General features: G+C 40.6%; 1 long non-coding RNA gene across 3 annotated transcripts in view; it reads left to right on the forward strand.

Annotated features, from left to right (window-relative positions):
• The first annotated feature begins 6,210 nt into the window (after positions 1 to 6,210).
• The window catches only part of LOC119886567, a 36,987-nt gene continuing 23,848 nt past the window's right edge, over positions 6,211 to 19,349 (forward strand). The window contains exon 1 of one of the 3 annotated variants that reach the window (XR_005441514.1): positions 6,211 to 6,360. This is a non-coding gene — a long non-coding RNA (uncharacterized LOC119886567). The remainder of the gene's footprint in view (positions 6,361 to 19,349) is intronic. The other 2 variants (XR_005441512.1, XR_005441513.1) reach the window with 2 other exon arrangements.

Below are 19,349 nucleotides of genomic sequence, written 5' to 3' on the forward strand. Positions count from 1 at the left end.
ATCCCCTCTTTCCATGAGTGAATTAGGTTGAAAGTCAAAGAGGCTCAGGTTGTTGTCAATAGTCATTAGAGCTGGCTGCTGGCCCTGGGTTAAGACCTGTCCCACTCTGCTGTCAGGCTCAATACCACATGGACGCATGTATCCACATCACTTTTTCTGCAGCTCAGAATTGCCACAGCTTCTGGTAAAAAACCTTCTTCTGTAACCAAGCTCATGGTCAAACAAGCTATTAATAATTTGTACAAAGCTTGGTTGTTTCTTTCTTTACTTCCTCCTCTCTGTGACATTTACACAGTGCTGTCTGCTGGCAAGGGGCACGGTAGGTAAAAGGATGCCAGGATATTGTTGAGGCACAAAATGGAATGAAGTGACAAAAGGACTTAATGACAACAGAAAACGCAAATATTTTAGTTATGCTAGCAGCAGGGTGTGACAATTACAGTATGTTAGTCAGTCTGTCCACCACTTTGGTCCTGACTGATATCTCAACAACTATTGGCTGAATTTCCATGAAATATTGTAGAGCCATTCAAGTTACCCTCAGGGTGATTTGTAACCACTTTGGTCACTTGTCATCTAGCACCATCATCAAGTCAACATTAACATTTTTCCAATACCTTAGATTATGTATTTACAGAATACCTGCAAAACTGATAACATTCCCATTGGCCTCAGCTGTACTTGTGTTTTGTGCCAATTGCTAACATGCTAAAGTAAGCTGGTGAACATGGTAAACATTTTACCTACTTGTCATCTGCCTATTAGCCTTGTCATTGTGAGCATGCTAGCATGCTGACGCCAGAGTTTAGCTCAAAGCTCAAAGTACAGCATCATAGAACCGCTAGCATGGCTGTAGTCTCTTAAAGCCCCATATCTTTTTTATCAAAGGATGAAGTTTGCTTGGGTTTCTGTTTGCTCAAACCTTTTTTGCAAACAAAAGTGCAAAGAGCAAGTTTGGTGGCTTGTGGCAGAGGTGCACACACATGCCTCTCCACAATTACAGCTGTGGGTTTTGATTTTGTATCTAGTGCAGATTCAGATGCCCTGAAGATGTGTTGGCCTTTGATTTTAAGATCTGACCTATACATTAGCAGTGCATTTATGATTTTGTATAGTCATTACCATTAACATTAAAAAGTTAAATTGTGATAAGGTGTAAAAAGGAAAGCTTAGAGGGCAAATTTGACCTGTACCTGTCTTATCAGACCTGTAGACATAAGTCAGTGATAGGGATCTTGGTACCAGCTCCGAGGTGGGTCTCTTAGGCATAACAAAAACTTCCTCCTGTTACAGCAGATTTAATTAGCTTTGGGTTGGGAATGAACTGGCAAACTGTGTTCTTTTAAGGTTTTTTCTTCTTGTGTCCTTCCCCTTCTCTTCCTTCTGCCCCCTTTCTCCTCGACTTTTTCCTCTGAATTGCTGCCAAGCTCTGTTTGCCTTGGTAATTAGGAGCCAGGACTTGCTTTCATGACTCCATTATGAAAACAGCAAACGGTCCAGTGGTTTATTGATAAAGCATTACACTCTGCAATACTGTATGGAGATGTACAGGGAGCCTGCAGCCTTTTCAGGTGGACCAGTGCACAGGAACTCCCCCACTGCCAGATGAAATATCATAATGATATAATAGCGCTATCACACACCCAATATAATACAAGACTGAAATGTTGGAATACAGCTCGCCAACTGTATTAGTAAAATTTAAAGCAAAAAAACAACAGCAACAACAACATGAGCCATGCCATGCTCTGTCAAACGGAGAAAATGACCAGAGAAAAAAAAATAGCCAATCTAATCTGCAGCAGAAAGAGACAGTTGAAGAGGTAATTTCGCTCAGCAATATGCGAGGACAGCTATTTAAATGTGTTGTTGGTGCTCCAATCAGGTTTCCCAGGGTGCTGCGATATTTAAAAGTGACATGGGTGACCCTCCACATTTGCGAGGTGTCATCATGCATCAATCGGCAAGGTGTATATCAAAGCTGCCCATAATGGTGTGTGCATTGGGATTTATATTTCCAATTAAATCTGCAAATTATATGATTATCCGCTGCACCGTGCCGAGGCCATTTTGGAAACCGATTGTGGTGTTCATTTTGTTTTTCTACAAAGATAATAGTGCCAGTGGCCAATCTGCTTGTGCGTGAGAATATTAATGTACTTGGCCTTGTCACACACCTAAATGTGTGTTCACGGGCGAGCTCACAGCTCACACACACACACACACACACACACACACACACACACACACACACACACAAGCCATCATACTCCTGCAGAAACACAGACATTTTCTTGTCTTGAACTAACAGCTCTGTATTTTTTTCTCTTTTCTGTCAATTAATCTTGTACAGACTATCTAAGTCCTTATTAGCCGAGATCCAGCACCTGCTGCTGACTTTAATTGCCTGTGAAAATGATATCAGACCAAGGATCTGCCTGATAAACCTACATGTCGATCTGTCAGACACACAGAGCACAGAGCACCGAAGCCTCTCTGATGGCTGATAGCGGTCTCAAAAACAATCACATGCATGTAGACACACTCACACACACATACACACAGAGACACACCAACATTAGATGTGAATTATTGATTTGAACATGTCAGCTAAGAGACAGCGCAGACTGCCACTGTGGGAAAAGGAAGGATATTTTGCTTTGCTATGCTTGACTGCCAAGACCACGTTCACCAGAAAGTTTCCACTTTCAGAATGTTTACAGAGTGATGCCTAACAATGCCCTAAGACAGAGAGAGAAACTGTAAGAGTTTAAGGATGCTGGGTGAGTCGTACAATCATAAAGAAGGGAGGCTATTGAAAGACAGAGGAGATGGTGAGAGAGAGAGAGAATTGGAGACTAAAGGGGAAGGAGAGAGAAAGAGCGAAAACTTTCCCTCACAGGCTATTTGTATATGCATCTCTGGGGTGCCATTTTAGCTTCCAATATTTTATCCTGAGTAAAATGCTGTGGGAGTATTAACTGAGTTGCCATTGAGTTCCTCTCCTTTATTACTTTTCAGCATTGCACCATAAGAGAAGAAACAGTTATGGCTGTAATATGGTAAGGCTGAGAAATGCTCTAAAAGCAAAATTTAGTTCTAGCCTTTTAAGATGCACAATTCATTGGACTATTTAATTCCAAAATTTAATATTCACTATCTGAAGAAAAAAAAAAGGAAATATATTTACACCAAGTGAATGCTGGCTTGAGAGTAAACCTCGTTATGTCAGCCAATTCAGGATACAAGGATATGAGACCTTTGACAATTTTTGTTGAAATGTGGAAATATACAGTGAATAACTTTGGAAAAAATGTTGGGTTTTTTTCGTTGTCTGAAATTGAAGCAATCTCAAATCTCTTTATTGTTATGTGACTTAATCAAGAGTACAGTAACTTAAGTACAATCTGCACTGTATGGCAATAGAAAAACTAACCGCAAGTTAACTCCTAAATGTTTCCTAAAGCCAGCAAAAAATGCTGGCCATCTGCTGGACTGGATTGTTACACCTACACACCTCTATGCACATCCAGATACATAGCAACATTTGCATTTGTTTTGGTGACATATATCTGGCTACCCAGCGAACGTAAGTCACTCTCCTCCAGCTCTGTCTTGGTCTCCATCAACTCCTAAAGGGTCCTTAATTAGCAGCTAAAATCAACTTTGTTCGCCAGCAGTCACTAACTCTGTTTGCTGTGTGGTGCTGTTCAAGTAGTGGGTTTATCGTCACTTTGTTGTTGACCTAAAACAGTAAAGTTGCAGGCCAGAAAACCAAAACAACGAGCTGAAAGACGTTACAATGCTCCATAGAGAAAAGGGGAATTGCGGAGTTGGGAGATGCTTTTCTGTGGGTTCATCACTAAGAGCAATAGATTTTTTATGTTACACATTTGATCCGTTGTTAATTTAAAAATATTGATTTGAGCAGCTTTAATCTGATCAACCACATGCAACTATCTCTATTTTTACTGTATTTGAATGAACTTTAATACAGGTTTGTTCACTGATGACATTTCATGAAGTTGAGTCACTTCACCAGCAGCATAGTAAACATCTGGATGCACACAGAATCCAAAGTCTCACTGATGAGGTGTGAAACAGTGAAAAGCCTCGTTCAGAACTTTTTTTTAGAGAGCATCTCAGCACACCTCTTGTTTATGCAACGGAAGTGATTCATCATGTAGAAGATTTGAATGCGCAAGTGACTAAATGAGAGAATGGAGGAGAGAAACAGCTTGCCATCCTTCATGATGATAATCTCCTCCGTGCTAATGCACATCTCAATATCCCAGGCAACACAAGTCAGATTGTAGTTTCTGACAAGTATGGATTGCATAACAGCAGCTGGCTAATCCTCACCCTACAGGCGCATGAGCATATCTCCCCTCTAATTAGATTTATTTGCTGCTTTCATGGGACTCGTCTTTACCATTACCATTAGGCTCTCTTGTGAAAGATGTCTTTAAAATTCTCTCCTAAGTTCAGTGGATTTCTACTGATTTCCATGGACACAAGTGAAAGATGAGTGAGAAGGTGAGAAGATGAAGAACAGGAGGTAGAGGAGGAGGAGAAGGAAGATGATATGGTTTATTATTGGTATGTATCACTTATTCATGCTCCCTAGCTTCATTTAAGTGACACGTGTTGCTGCTATTCTTGGATCAGTATAATGGCAGTGTAAGGCAGTGTAAGTATGTTGCACTGTGTAAGTGTTAGTGGCACAGTGGCATATTTTTCATTGTTTTTGGCATTACTCCAACATGTCAGATTTGAAATGAAACAATGACTTTAAGGTTAAAGTGCTGACTTTCAGCTTTAAAGGTGCTTGAGGGTGTTCACATCTATATTGGGTGAACAACATAGGACTCGTTTTTACCCCTGGGGGGGAATGTGTATAAAAAGGGCTACCATTTCTGATTCATCAGATGTGGATGTAAACACTGCTGAATTAAAGCGGGAAGTCAGCACTTTAGCCTCACAGTCGCTGCTTCATTTCAAATCCAATGTGCTGGAGTTCAGAGCCAAAACAAGACTGCCCTAACCCTTACAGACTGGTTAGGATCAGACATTATCTGATACTAACTAACTTGAGCTCTAGAAAAAAGTGGAGTTTATCGACACTTTGGGATAGAAAATCATTTTTCCAATGTCAGTGTAGTCAACGGGGAGACCCATCGGCGTCAGTTTGTAACGCACTGGGGATCCCTTTAGAGTCATAGTTCAATGCAGTAGCGGCAGTTTTTAACGGAAAAGGCAGGTATAGGATATTTAACTGAAAAGACTGAGTAAGGAGGTGGTTGGGGTGAATGGAAGGCCAGAACCCAGACTGTGAACCAGGAGTCGGTGGTTTGTGTCCCTTGTGAAACAAAAAGTGAACATTAAATATTTTTATTGAAGTTATGTGTGTCTAGTCTAACCGGACGGTGCATATTTGTTGTTGCTAAGCATTGCTAACTTGACCGCAGAGCCTTAAATGTTTAAAAGTGACACTAAAGGGGCGCCTAAGGCTTTCAAAAGTGACGTAAAAGTACACAGCACACAACAACAGATCAGTTATTCTTACACACACAGCAATGACAGATGAAACCCTACACAGTAACTTACAGTTACAATTCATGTTTTACTGTGATTTAAACTATTATTATTATATTATATAATTTAAACCTACTTAACTGCACAGATAAGTAGTCTCTGGAAAAAAAATCATTTGCAGGAATAATAATAATAATAATAATTTGTTTCTTTGTATTAAAATATATCTCCTCTAATTACTAAATCAAATGTCTTCTAATTAATTTCCTCAGATGAATACCTTTAAGTCATTGTAGCAGTAGGAACTGAAGTTTCAGGACCTCTTACGTCTCTCCACAGTCCATACTACATTCTAATAGCAAACAACATGAAATTAGGTGATGCATGAATTGCATGAATTGAAATGAGATAAGATAATCTGAGAGTCGAGTCATGGCATTAAATAAAATCATATGATATCACCAGGTCCGCCTACCTACAGGTGACAAGAAAAAACAATTTCACCACAGTGTATTATATAGTAAGAGCTCAACACAAAACCCACAGTTCAACCACCAATTAATGCGTCCTTATTTTGGTTCAAATCTCCATCTTTCAACAAAAACCTCCTTTTCTGTATCCCAGCAAGCAAACAAAAAATACTCAAATTGAGGTTGAATACAAAAGTTGGCCAACGAAAATAAAACCAAGTGACGCCTCTCCTGTCTAATAGACAAGCTTAGTGATTCTCCGACAACACCGGAGCTCCCGGTAGATACTGCTTGTGAGCAGCACACTGGCGCACTAGGCTGTAACTCAGGAAAAGACTGGGCCTCTTTCGGACTGGTGAGTTTGGTTTGAAACGCCGTGACAGATATTCCCTGAGCTGACTGGTGGTTGTCTGTGTGTGTGTGTGTGTGTGTGTGACACAACAGGCTAACCATACTTAATGTGTCTTGCTGTTGTGCATTTTCCCTGCCCGTCAAAGTGGCAGATGGCCTGACGATTTGACCCGCCACACCACCACCAACAATTTACCTGCATTTGGCGGGTGCTGATTTTATTCCCTGTTTGACACTAAAGTTTCTGCGGTGTCAGGTTTTACCAAGACTGAAGCCACTGTACAAGTCAAGGGACAACGTAACGTAACGTGCAAAGTTGATGCTTCCTCTGCCTGCTTCACTGTCGCGTGGCATGTGACCAGAGTGTAATCGCAGCCTTTGCAATGACAACATTTAATTTTATTATATCACCATATTATCGCAAATGCAATTAATTGTTCAGCCCTACTAACTAGGCCCCTTGTATTGAAAACTTTTATTTTGATTTTAGAATGAGATATATGATAATACTGCAGGATTTGGCTGTGAACAGCATAGTGTTATCTTTGACATCCCTTTCATGTATTTTATGGGATTACAGGTTGCTGCTGTTGTTTTAATCAATGTGCCTAAATTATTAATTCAAGGGAGTACACTACTAATTTCACAAAATATATGCACAGAATATGAAAGAAATAACCCTGATTCTTGCTGGGCAGCTTAGAGTACCCTGAAATATCAGGGGTGGAGTTGGTGATTTGAACTCTAGCTCCTGCAGTCTTCTATAGTGCTCTACACGGAGCTGAAAAGCACTTTCCTAGCTTGTTCATTTGGAGCCCAGAGTTCACTGTGTTCAGGGAGCAGAGATGATGTCAGGTATGTGATGTCAAAACTTTAGTGCTGAGAGCAGATAGTACATACTATTCAAACATGCACCTTTCAATACCTTTCTTGCAAGGAAACATATTTGAAAAGTGTTCTGCAAAAATATAGTGCTGTGGACCTCGCAATTAGAGCTAACCCTGGCAAGTTGTACTCGGCCCTGCTGTGAGTGAAAGGCAGTTTTAGCCTTGCACTGACCTTCCAGGCTTGAATAGGAATTTGTCTGTATGGAGTCTGGCTGGATAGATCTGGGAAGTCAGGCATATAGTGCTCGCATTTCAAAGTCTAACTTGTTTTGGATTTGCAGAATTGGAAAGTAAACTAGTAATATCTGAGGTCATTTTAGGCAAAGCCGGAGTCATTTTTTCTTTATCTCTTCCATAGATAATCTACACGTCGCAACTCACGGCTAAACAGGAGGACTCAGATTGTGCAAATTGATAAAACTCAAGGGAGGAGAGGTTCGAAGTGAGAAATGGAGGGGGCAGGGGGTACGGTGGAGACTTCAATTTTATGGCTAAGAGGAATTTGAAAATTCATCACATATGGGATAGAGATCACGGCAGAAAACCTGCCCTCTGCCCCCTTTTTCTTCTGATTCAAAAAGCAGCAAAGAAAAAGAGAGGGAGACACAACCCCACCCCTATCAGAAAGCCCAACGGCATACAGGAAAAATAAGCACATTTATGACAACAAATTTCACACATTTGGTCGTGGCGTTAAAGGATTAGGATCTACAGGTGAACTAACCGACTGGATTAGTGCTCTTGTTGCAGATGCCGGCTTTTGACTTCTAATCTGCAGGCATTGTGAAAGAGGGAGCAGAATCGTACAAAAAAAAAAATAGGGCAAGGCAGCCGTGCCTCAGATCCCATCACAGTGCGCCGTGATATGAAACATGACTTACTGTGATCAAGCAGTCATGGAGCATGCTGTTGTCTCTCCACAACACTCTGCCAGCAAAAATAGACCACCAAAGCTCTTGTTATTATATACACAGCCCATATGTATTTAAGGCCAGCTGCTACAGAGCCTGGACAATATGATTCTGTGCTCAGTGATTATTTTCTGAAGGGTTAACATCATTTCAGCAGAAATAAGCCTGTGAGAATGTCATCCCATGATTCCCCCCCGCCTTTATTTCACTTCATCTCCATCTCAACCTGTTGGCATGCCTTCCGTCCTCTCGCCCGCGTAACCATGGAGATGTGGTGTGTAATTAAAATACCCTCCCTCCTCTGGCTATCCACTTACTGCTGTCAATTAGCAGCTGTTGGATGTGGCTAGATTGATGTTGGGTGGTGCACGCCGCAACCCTGTGCTTTTTGTGTTTGCTTTAGTGTGTGTTTTACACAATGTGACAAGAGCGAGAGCTAATCTGTAAACAGTATAAAGTGAAAGAGTGCGATGTAAAGTGTGTAAATTGTACATAATTCTAAGTCTGCACTCCTGCAATTAAATTACTGCATGAGTGTATTTTACCCATTACAAAGTAGGCTAATTTGTTTATATGTTTGCATGCAGCATATTTAGTCCATGGTCCAAATTGTCCTGTTTTCCATCTGAGGGAGGCTGTGTAGCATGCTCTCTCTGCTTCGTTAAGGCAAAGTAAATGAGCAAGCACTTACTCAGATTGCTCCCCAGTGTATTCTGCCTCCCTTGTGATGAAGATTGAATCAGTCTAGCGCAGGAACTTTGCCTGCATTTATTATACATTATCACCTGGACCAGGGATATCATTTCTCACTGTGACAGCTTTCGCTTTCTCTTTGTGTTTAAACAGCCTCCCGTTTGTAATTGACACAACTACATTGTTTTCCAAGTCAGCATGAATTTCATGTTCTTTGCATGAAATTTTTATGTTTCCATCGCCTGTCTCTAAATTTCCCATAACTCCTTTCCACGATAGTCACTCAGGTGCACTCAGGAACAGAAACCCTGTCAGAGTCAAAACGTTTTGGTGTGTGCTAATCGCTGTGGGAGTTTCATACGTCAGTCGCAGCACCCCTGACGCTATTGTTGGTGTGTCTAATTAACACTCCTGTGTGATGCTGATGCTCCACACTACCTGTGCTGAGACACCTGTCCTGTGACAAACCTACCATACGGGAGCGGATGATTATCAACAGACATTGTAGTCGGGATACAGTTTTAAAAAACACCAATGCCCAACACTTGTTTTGCTCATGGTAGGATGAAAGACAGCAGGCGTTTCGGGGAGACTCAGCAGGTATGAGACAGTCGTGCCCAGGGGTTCTGCTGTTGTTGATGGGTCCACATGCATAATACTACACAGAAACAGATGGATGAGAGTATGACAAAGTCTGGCAGATGACAGAAAGGAAATTGGTAATGTCTGTCTGATTTAATGTATTTTCTTTTTAAAATGTTCATCTCCTTCTGCCGAAAGAATATAATGATACTTTCTTGCCAAGAGGTTTGTCAGGGAAGATGCTTGTGAATTTGCATTTATATTTTACAGCTAGACTTATCATAATCATCATGCTGCTGAACAAGATTAACCACAAGAGTACAATGAAGGGAGGAGGGCAAAGATGTTCTGCATGTGTGCTCATGTAAATCGCCGGGAATGTTATCAGTTCCACAGTGTTTTTAATCATGCTTTTTAAACGTACCGTGTGTGTGTGTGTGTATGTGTGTATCTGTGATTGTGCATGCTTGTGTGCCTTGTTGTGTGCTTTCACCAGTCATGCCAGCTTGCTCTGACCCCGGTGACCCAGTGTCCCTGGCTCTGTTCCAGGTAGCCTGCAGTCCCACCCTCTCTGTCTGCATAGTCTGACACAACTGCACGACTCATTGCTCAGCAATGGCCATTTTTATCTGTTGACAAGAATTAAATTGAGGCGTACCAGCCACGTGTACCATTCTTTATCTCACTTGTCATTTTTGGATCTCACTGTCTTGGAAGATTTTTTTTAAGGAGTTAACTTGGTGTTTACCTTCATGCTGTCTGCTGATGTGTTATTATGTTCTGAGTGTGGATGCCTTAATATTATTTTATTATCTGGATATAAGCCATCTTTAATTTATTTGCTCACTGTGTGATACCTGTGAATAACATGCAACTGTCGATTTTCTTTTGTACTTGTTTGCGTGAGTGCATTAATGTATCAACAGTCAGCTTTTCATGAAGATTTCAAAAGGCAATGACTGATGGAGATTTTTAGAGTTCAAAGATGGATCACTATGTTATTTTTCTTATTGTTAACAAATCACATAATATGATCAAAATCAATCACTCCCATTTTTAGCGTCTTTACACTGTTTTCCAGTATATTTAAGGATATATTTTAAAATTTTACTAATTACTTTTAAGGCTCTTTATGGCAGAGATGGGGACTCGAGTTTGAGACTCGTTCTCAAAAGACTTCAAACTTGACTCGGACTCGAGGTGTGGGACTCGTGAACAATGTTTATTTTTAGGAAACATCTTTTGAGCTTGCTGTTATTCCCCTCCCTGCGTTACCTATAACCTGCCTATGTAACACATACTGCGTATCTGCTGCGCGCAGCCACACGTGAGAGAGGACAACAAACACCAGCAGCTGCTGTGGGATTCATCATAAACTTTGACTTTAAAACTTCATACAAAAAGACCCAAACAAAAGAAGCTCTCAACGCAAAATAGGTAACCTGAGGTTAGTAAACATGTTTGGCCATCTAACGTTAGCTTGCTTCTTGCTTTAGCGGTTATGTCTGACTGTCATTCGTTATGAAAAGATGAATGAGCGTTTATTTGCTTGCCAAAGTTCTGGCAGTCGATTAATGTAATCATTATGTCCCGCTGGCTGCCATCACATTAATTATTTACGTTGGCTGCAAACAGGTTACAGGTTTATTGTTGATCATGTAACGTTACTGTTTTATTTAGTTAACGTTACACTGGTTTGAGAGTCTGGGGGATGTGTTGACTTACAGTAGTTTATAAGCTGTGATTAATTGCATTGCACATTACATAGTTGTGCTCTGTTAGTGAAAAACAGGTTAAAGTTACAGAATTCCTTATAGCTATGCAGTATTATAAGCAGCCTGTAATGAATGCAGCAGATGATACAACACTCATTATAACCACAAGTGACTTTACCTTAACCTTTACCTTTGACTTGGACTCTAGCTCAAAGACTTGTGAGCATATCTGCTTCATGGCCTCTCGCCCTGCTATATATCTGACCTTTTAGTACCGTACGCACCGGTACGTACTTTGAGATCCGCAGGCAGAAGTCTGTTGTCTGTTCCAGAGACCTGGCTGGAAAGCTAAAGGGGACAGAGCATTTGCAGTCACGGCCCCGAGGCTCAAGGAAAAAGCCTGCCTGAAGAAATCAGGTCAGCTGAGTCAGTGAACTCTTTTAAGTCCCTTCTTATATTATACTTTTATCGGGGAGCCTTTCCTAGTTAAATTTTGTATTTGAACATTCATGGTTCCCAGATGATGTATCCTAATGAATTTGATGATCCCATGACCGTTAATGACAGTTAAATATCTCAAGAATTATTCAATGAATTGCAATAAAATTTTGTACAGATGTTCATGTTCCCTTTAGGATGAATTGCAATAACTTTGGTAACCCCATACTCTTTCTTAAGTACCATACCCTGCAAAACTAATGACATCCCACCATCTTTTGCTGTGCTTTGTGTTTAATGCCAGTTAGCATGCTAACAAACTAAACTAAGGTGGTGTGGTAACCATTAAAGCTATTAAACGTCAGCATGTTATCATTGTAATTGTGAGCATGTTAGCATGCCTCACAGAGCTGTTAGCATGACTGTAGTATATTTTTTATATTTTATAATATTTTTTGGACAACAATGGTGCTCTATGGCACAGATGAATAAGCGATCAGGCTTTTGATGCACATGCAGTACTTTCAGGTCAATTCACTGTTGATTGTGGTATTTAATAGAATTTGTTGATTATAAGAAATATATGGAATAGTATAGTAGTTGTTTCCTCAATAGACCCAGCTATTAGCCACCCTTTAAACCCTGCCAACCACATACCTTTAGATCGGTTGGACCGTGAGTGACAGAGTAGCAGAGTGTGGCAAGTTGCTCTCATTTGGTGACAGCCAAAGATGAATCTTTTCAAGTGCTCGTGTGCGGCCTCACAGAGCAGTGTTTTCTGGACTATTAGCTACACAAGCAGCATTAGGCAGATGAGGCAGACTCTCCTCATATCTCGCCACACGCCTGAGGCAACAGACAGAGGGAGAGACTTCAAAGTCTTCAGATACGGAGATAGACACCTCATGCTGAACTTGAGGAACCTTGACAGATTTAATAGACCAAAGGGTCTTGTGCTTGGTTGCTGATGGGCAATTTGCCTCTAGCTTAATTTGGTCAACAATTTACTCATTATGATTAAGTAGATTGGTAAATATACATTGACATTTTTTAGACAAAAACATTCTTGTCAAAATGTCAATATAATCTATTTGTTTTTTGCAGGCTCCTTGAGGGTTTTGCAGTCTCCCCTATTAACATACTTTGCCCTTTTCCCCCAAGATCTGAGCTGTGTTTGTGTGTTGTTAAGATTTGCGGTGGAGGGGAAGATGCTGTGCTGCTAAAGATGAAATGCGGATTTGTGTGGACTGGCATAGTGAAGGGGGTGAGAAGGTTAGTCTGTTTATGTGAGTGTATGTGTGGAAGTACGTGTGTGCGTGCTTGAGTGTATTTTTCGGTGAGGGGGGGGGCTTGGTTGCCTTGTGGGACCTGCCTCTCAGTGTAATTGAAAAATGTGACCTGGAAAATGTTTGCCCAGCGTAGCATGAAAGTTACCTCCACAGCGACGGTGGTGTGCGTGGAGGCGGCTCACCTGGCCCCTGACAGGGTGAGCCCCATATTGGGTCGGAGCTCACGTTAACAGCCACTTTATCCCTTCACCACATGCAGAAAAATGCATTATTTAATAGTACTAAAGAATCTGAGATTGACCAAAAAGAAAAATGCAAAAAATCATCCAGAATCCCCACCTATAAGCTGTGAAACGACTGACCTCAACAAGGGCGCCTGGTATCCACATATGAGTATGTAATTCAAGGTGTTTTTATTTTATCAAGGAATATACAAATTTCAAGACTCAGTCAAACATTTGCATTAAAAAATGTGACCTCACATCACAATTAAAAGGGTTAGTGAAAAAGAAAAGCAGTAGAGAACATTCTTGTGTCTCAGCATATCTGAAAGTTATTAAGGTGGTAATAAAATGCAATCAAAAACCTGCACCCCATCCTGCACACTCAGGGTCCTCTGAGTCATTTTCATTTAACCCATAACCATTATTTCAAATAACATATGCATCTTCATACCACATCAGGTATGAAGACGCATGAGTGTGGCCACAGTGCTTCAGCAATGTAGACAGACTAAATGAGTATATAGAAGTATAGTGTCAGCACAGGATGGAGGCATGATGTACATTTTAAGTACAGCGCTGAGATCAGCCATCAGCCGAGGATAGTTTTACATAACAAAGTGAATGAGCGCCACTGCTGTATTTAAAGTAAGAGGGGATCTGGGGACCAAAACGAACAGGAACAAGGAATCAGTAGAGGTAAACAAGGATATTGTTAGTGAGAGATCTAATGTGTCTTTGTAGATGAGCATTCGCCCCAATCACACAACAGCTTGTGGGGAGACATACTAAGCAGAAGACTGCAAAGCCGATGTAAACAGTGGCAGATTCAACGAGTCTGAACAAAAAACATGTAAATAGCCTATAATGATAATCTATAATAGGAAGCCTGTTGTTTAAAACCCCCATGAAAAACCATCTGTTTGCATTTTCTGTCTTGGTTGCAGTGCAAAAATGTTTTTAGCAACCGTGATCCAAAATGTGAGCAGCCTACAGTTCTGCAACTGAAGCACAAATTTAGGATGATGCTAGTACTTTGAAATGCTTAGGGGCAGTTTCCCCCCATTGTTGTTGATCTGTCTTCACCTGACTAGGTAACATAAATGTGAATGTATTTACCAAAGTGAAACAATGTGATGCAGTTGACAAATCCTGTTGTCTCCAACTATCGTAAAACCACCATTTTTGTTTCACTGCAACAGATAGATGAATGTTTATTTCCAACAATTCCAACTCCAGCAAAGCCCTCAGAGACATCCATAGCAAGACAAATAGGCTAAAAGAAACATGTTTTTCAAAAGAATATGCTCCATTTTCTCTCGCTGTGAATGACAGTAGGGCTGCACCACCACGGTGCACAGTAGAATGCACGCACAATGCCTGTTGAAGGTTTGTGAGCGGTGAACATTGAAACCCATTTTGAAAAGAAGCCACTACATATTATCAGCCAACATTATCTTTAAAATATATTGAAGAAAGTTGTAGTATAGACTAGCTACCATGCTGTTGTAAAAAACGTTGGTGCTGCCGAATGGGTCTACAAGAATGGACAACAGCTTTAGACAACTGAAAATTAAAGCTAGCGCTAGCTTCCGATTTAACCCTCTGCTAATGGGAATGGGGGTAAAATTGTATACATGCGGCTGGTGTAGCCGTTTCAAATGTTATCGACCAAGCGGATCACATTCTGATAGTGAAATTAGTCATTTTGCTCGGGTTGTGACGGTCAAATATATTGATCCACCGCTGTAAAGAGTAAAAGTTACTTCAAAGCACGGGCACTTCCTGTCCTGCTTGGAGGCATTACGAGGCTACCCAGCCGACCAATCGCAGTGCTTACGGTCCGTGTCGCCTCGACGTGAAGTTACATTTTTTAGGAGGTGCACGTCAGGCTACGGCGTAGGTGACGGCGTAGGGTAGGGGGCTACGCAGAGGCTACACCGTCGATTTGACACAGAAGTATAAATTCCACTTAATGTGGGACTACCACACACATGGACAGTGGAGATCGTGGAAGGAGAGAAACCCCTGGCTGTTTGCAAAGGAGGGTGATCTAAGATTCCTTGTCTGTAAGGAAGCCAAGACTCCCTTACTTGAGAGTTTTTAGTGGATGCCAGGATCAGAAGCAGTTGCGCAATAAATTTACATACACACAACACTATTACTCATAAAGCTGTTAAAATAGCAGAGCGCAAACAAAAGGAAGTGCTGCCGAAGAAAGTTACAGAACTCAGCTCCAGTATGTTTAAGGAGACAGCTGTTTCTTTCAGGGCAGACTGTCACTAAAGAAAGGTTGCCTTATACAAAAGTGAATCCCCCTTATGAAACTTAATGAGATGAAGAGTCGGCCCTGCTCACTGTTCAGATCATTCAAGTGCTCAGATTGTAGAGCATATTGCACAATAGATAAAAAAAGATTTTTTTCTCTAATGTCAAATAACTTGATTCCAGTATTAGCATAACACTAGATGAAAGCACAATTCATGGACGTGCATACATGATTATTTATGTGATGTCACTGGGAATGGAGATGTGGACAATAGACCAGGGCACAGATTAGCATAGCTCCAGATGGGGCTGCCGTTATAACCAGGAGACCGACTGGACCCATAGCTAGACTGAAACAGTCTTTCCCTCAAAGCATCTTTCAGAATTAGTGGAGAATGACTCCTTCAAGGTAGTGACAGGTTGGAATCATTTAGAGTTTTTCCTCTTGAAACTCTGAAACTGAAATTCTTTTTACCACCAGTCCCTGAAAAATCCAAGGGATTTAGAGGAAGTAGCTGCGGAACTGAACATGCAGACATTGAAAGTAGTTCTCTGTGAAGGTTCTCAGTCATTCAGGTCATAGTTATCCAAAGAAGGTTAAAGTCAAGGGCAACTGGACTTGGTTGAATATACTAGGAGACATTTCGTCCCTCATCCAAGAGACTTCTTCAGTTCTGAAATGACCAGTAGGAAAGCTCAGATATTTAACCTCTGTGGGATCGTTAGCTAGGATCATCGATACCGATGGTTCGTTACTGCTCCTGGCTGTGGTAACGACAGACGTTGTTATGTTAGAACCACGTGGCCGAGTCTGAACGACCATCGTTGGTATCTTCACCTGAGGCCAAAAGGTAATGCTTGTTCAGTTTCCTGGGAAGTGATGAAAGAACAGCATTGTAAGTAGGGGATAAGTGGTGGCGCAGAGATCCCCTCAGAATCAGCGTTTCCCATTACAGTACAAATCAGTTTTGCTCCACATTTCACTGATCAATGTGGTGCAAACTAGGGGTGGGGGAAAAAATCAATATAGCATAGTATCGTGATATTTGCCATAGCAATACTGTATCGATACACTGACGCCAAGCATCGATATAAATTGCAGATGGGAGTTTTAACTTTTTGGTACTAGAATAATCTAGAATAATCTATTGCTTTTTTAGCCCACTAGAAAACTTAACAGGACCACATAGAGGACTGATAAACAGATGTTGACAAAGTTTGACTTTAGGGACCTAATTGGAAGCTGGAAGAAAGGTAATGAATTGCAATATATCTCTCTCTATCTATCTATCTATCTATCTATCTCTATCTATCTCTCTCTCTATATATATATATATATATATATATATATATATATATATATATATATATATATATATATATATATATATATATATATATATATATATATATATATTATAATAAAATCAAATCGCAACATAAATATCTTCACAATATCGTATAGTGGGGCCTCTGGTGATTCCCACCCCTAGTGCAAACATGAGCGCATGGGGGGGGAAAAAAAGTTTGCTAATCAAGTATTTTCCTTTCTGACTTCAGATTTTCTGACAAACCTTTGACTATTTTCTACAAGTACAAATTCCACAGGTGCTCAGTTGTTTTGCTCCAACAATGCCTTCATATTAGCGTAGCATAAAGACTGGAAGAACGGGAAAACAGCTAGTCTAGCTCTATACAAAGGTAACAAAACCCGTCTACCAGCGATCTCTAATGCTCACAAATAAAGGTTAGGCTATATTGTGTTACATTGTTAGGTGCATTTTTTTAAACTTTGGACAGAGCCAGGTTAGCTGTTTGCACCTGTTTCCAGTTTTAATCTTATCTTATTTTTTCTTAAGATCAGAGATAATCTATCTCCTCATGGCAAGAAAGTGGATTTGCATATTACCCAAAATGCCGAACAATTCTGTTACAATACAAATTAAGTTACGTAAATGCCTCTGTGGCGAAATTTTTATTACCACTAGCACAGCTCAGTGTCACAAACAGTAGAAGGAGCGGAGGCAGAGTCTGATTAATGTTAGGCAGGGTAGAAAAAGTCCCCTTTTTGTGTGTTTTTTTTTTTTTTTTTCTAAGCAGCTTTGATGCTTTTCTCCCCTTTTGTCAAGTCTTCACTTTCTCCTGTTATCTAGAGTAATAAGTGCTATGGCACAGGTGGTGTGCTGATAATGGCGTTGACTCTGAATTAGTTTTAAAAAATGAGAGAATAAGAAAAAAAAAACAGAAAAGGAAAAAACAGTTTTCATCTGGTTAGAAAACTTGAGTCATCCCTCTCCCTAATACATCTTTTGAAATACATACCTTAAATTGCCATATGGTATCTGGAAGTATAACTGCCCAACTTTGCAGCATTTATAATATCATACAGGGCGGTGAGACAGAGGCTAACTGAGCTTGTTGGCCTCAGACTGTATTAAAGTAAATGCTTCAGGGCCAGTGAGGGGAACAAGCTAATTATGGATAGGAGGGACTTCCATCTTTAATGAGGAAATTTGCATGTTCCATTAAATTGATGTATGTGTGCATGCATCACATTATAGAATATTTCATACAAACTGGAGGAGTTAATTTGTGAACTTCTACCTCCCACATAAGCTACTGCTCAGAAAGATCAATTGTACTGCCTTCTGCCATTTCTGGCATTTAGATTTTTAAAAATGAATTGAGTTGTCATCAAGTTATGATTCTGTTACTTACTTGGTATGTAAAATAGGAGCAGGTTATTTGAAGAGTTCAGTTATATTAGAGAAAATGTAGCACGAGCATTGCTTCTTCACCGACTCTACATCACCATCAGCACCACCATCATCATCACCTTCTACAACCCCCTACATGAGATAAAGAAAAGCTATATGTGTAATGTATAAATGAGAGCACAAACAAGCCAGTAAACAGTGTGAATCTAATTAAAAGATAATGTCAGCCATTTTGTCACAAATGTTTCTACTTCTGTGGGCCTATCTTCTAGCCCTAGGGCTCTCTATCTGTTGAGGGCTATTGCTCTCTACTTGCAGGCTGTATCTTTAGTTACGCTGCTATCTCCACTTCCTCACCCTGGACTGTATCTTCCTGACTTGGTGGTATTTGCGCTGGCCGTCATGGTTGACTGTGCTGACTCAGTATTTCTCTCACTCGAAGATCAAATATCCCATTTAGTTTCTCGTAGTGCACAAAGTTCAGAATATACTGCGGGAAGCAAATATAAACCACAAACAGAAAACAGATAAGCGTTTAGGTTTATAGGACTATATGCTGTAGGTCTGATGAGCTTTGGTGTACTGCTGTGCACAAAATAATTATATTTTGTGTCAAAGTTCTCAATATGGAAAGCAGGAACAGAAATACAGTACATTGAAATTCTGTGTTTGGGAAGCCTGTGTTTTGCACCCCACTGAATATGCCTGCAGACTTCCATTCTCTTTGAGGATGGCTAGACTTTACGCAAACATGTCTTGCTAGGAGGATGATATTTCAGACAGGAGAATTGACCAGCCCTATCTCCAGAGCGGCAACTGTACATTCAGAGTGAACATCACCCCACAAACTGGCCACTGGAGGGGAACTTGAAAGAACAGGAGGGAGAGCACTAACGCACCTCTGAAGATGGTTCGGCATCGACCACTGACAGCCGACTTCAAAGACCCAGTTATGAACATGACAGGCAGCCAGCGCAACAGCCTTTGAATCCAGTGCACATTTTTATCAAGACTTTATGGTCTATTTAGAAGTGATTTTTTTTTGCAGCAGCAGCACTGTGAATTTGATTTGACTGTACATCTCATCGCTGACACGGTAACTCTCGCAGGTCTCTTCTTGAAGTTGATATATATGGGACTTGCATTTTCATGAGTGCCTGATGTTATTCCACATGGCAGACGTTGATATTAGCGCCTTTGATTCCTGAGGAGTTCTAAAGAAATGCTGCACAGAATGCCCCCCAAGGCACAAGTTGTTTATTTGCCCAGATA

This window comes from Micropterus salmoides, unplaced genomic scaffold, assembly GCF_014851395.1.
Source record: "Micropterus salmoides isolate LMB-PRFRI ecotype aquatic unplaced genomic scaffold, ASM1485139v1 Ms_hic_scaffold_4, whole genome shotgun sequence".
Classification (NCBI taxonomy): Eukaryota; Metazoa; Chordata; class Actinopteri; order Centrarchiformes; family Centrarchidae; genus Micropterus; species Micropterus salmoides.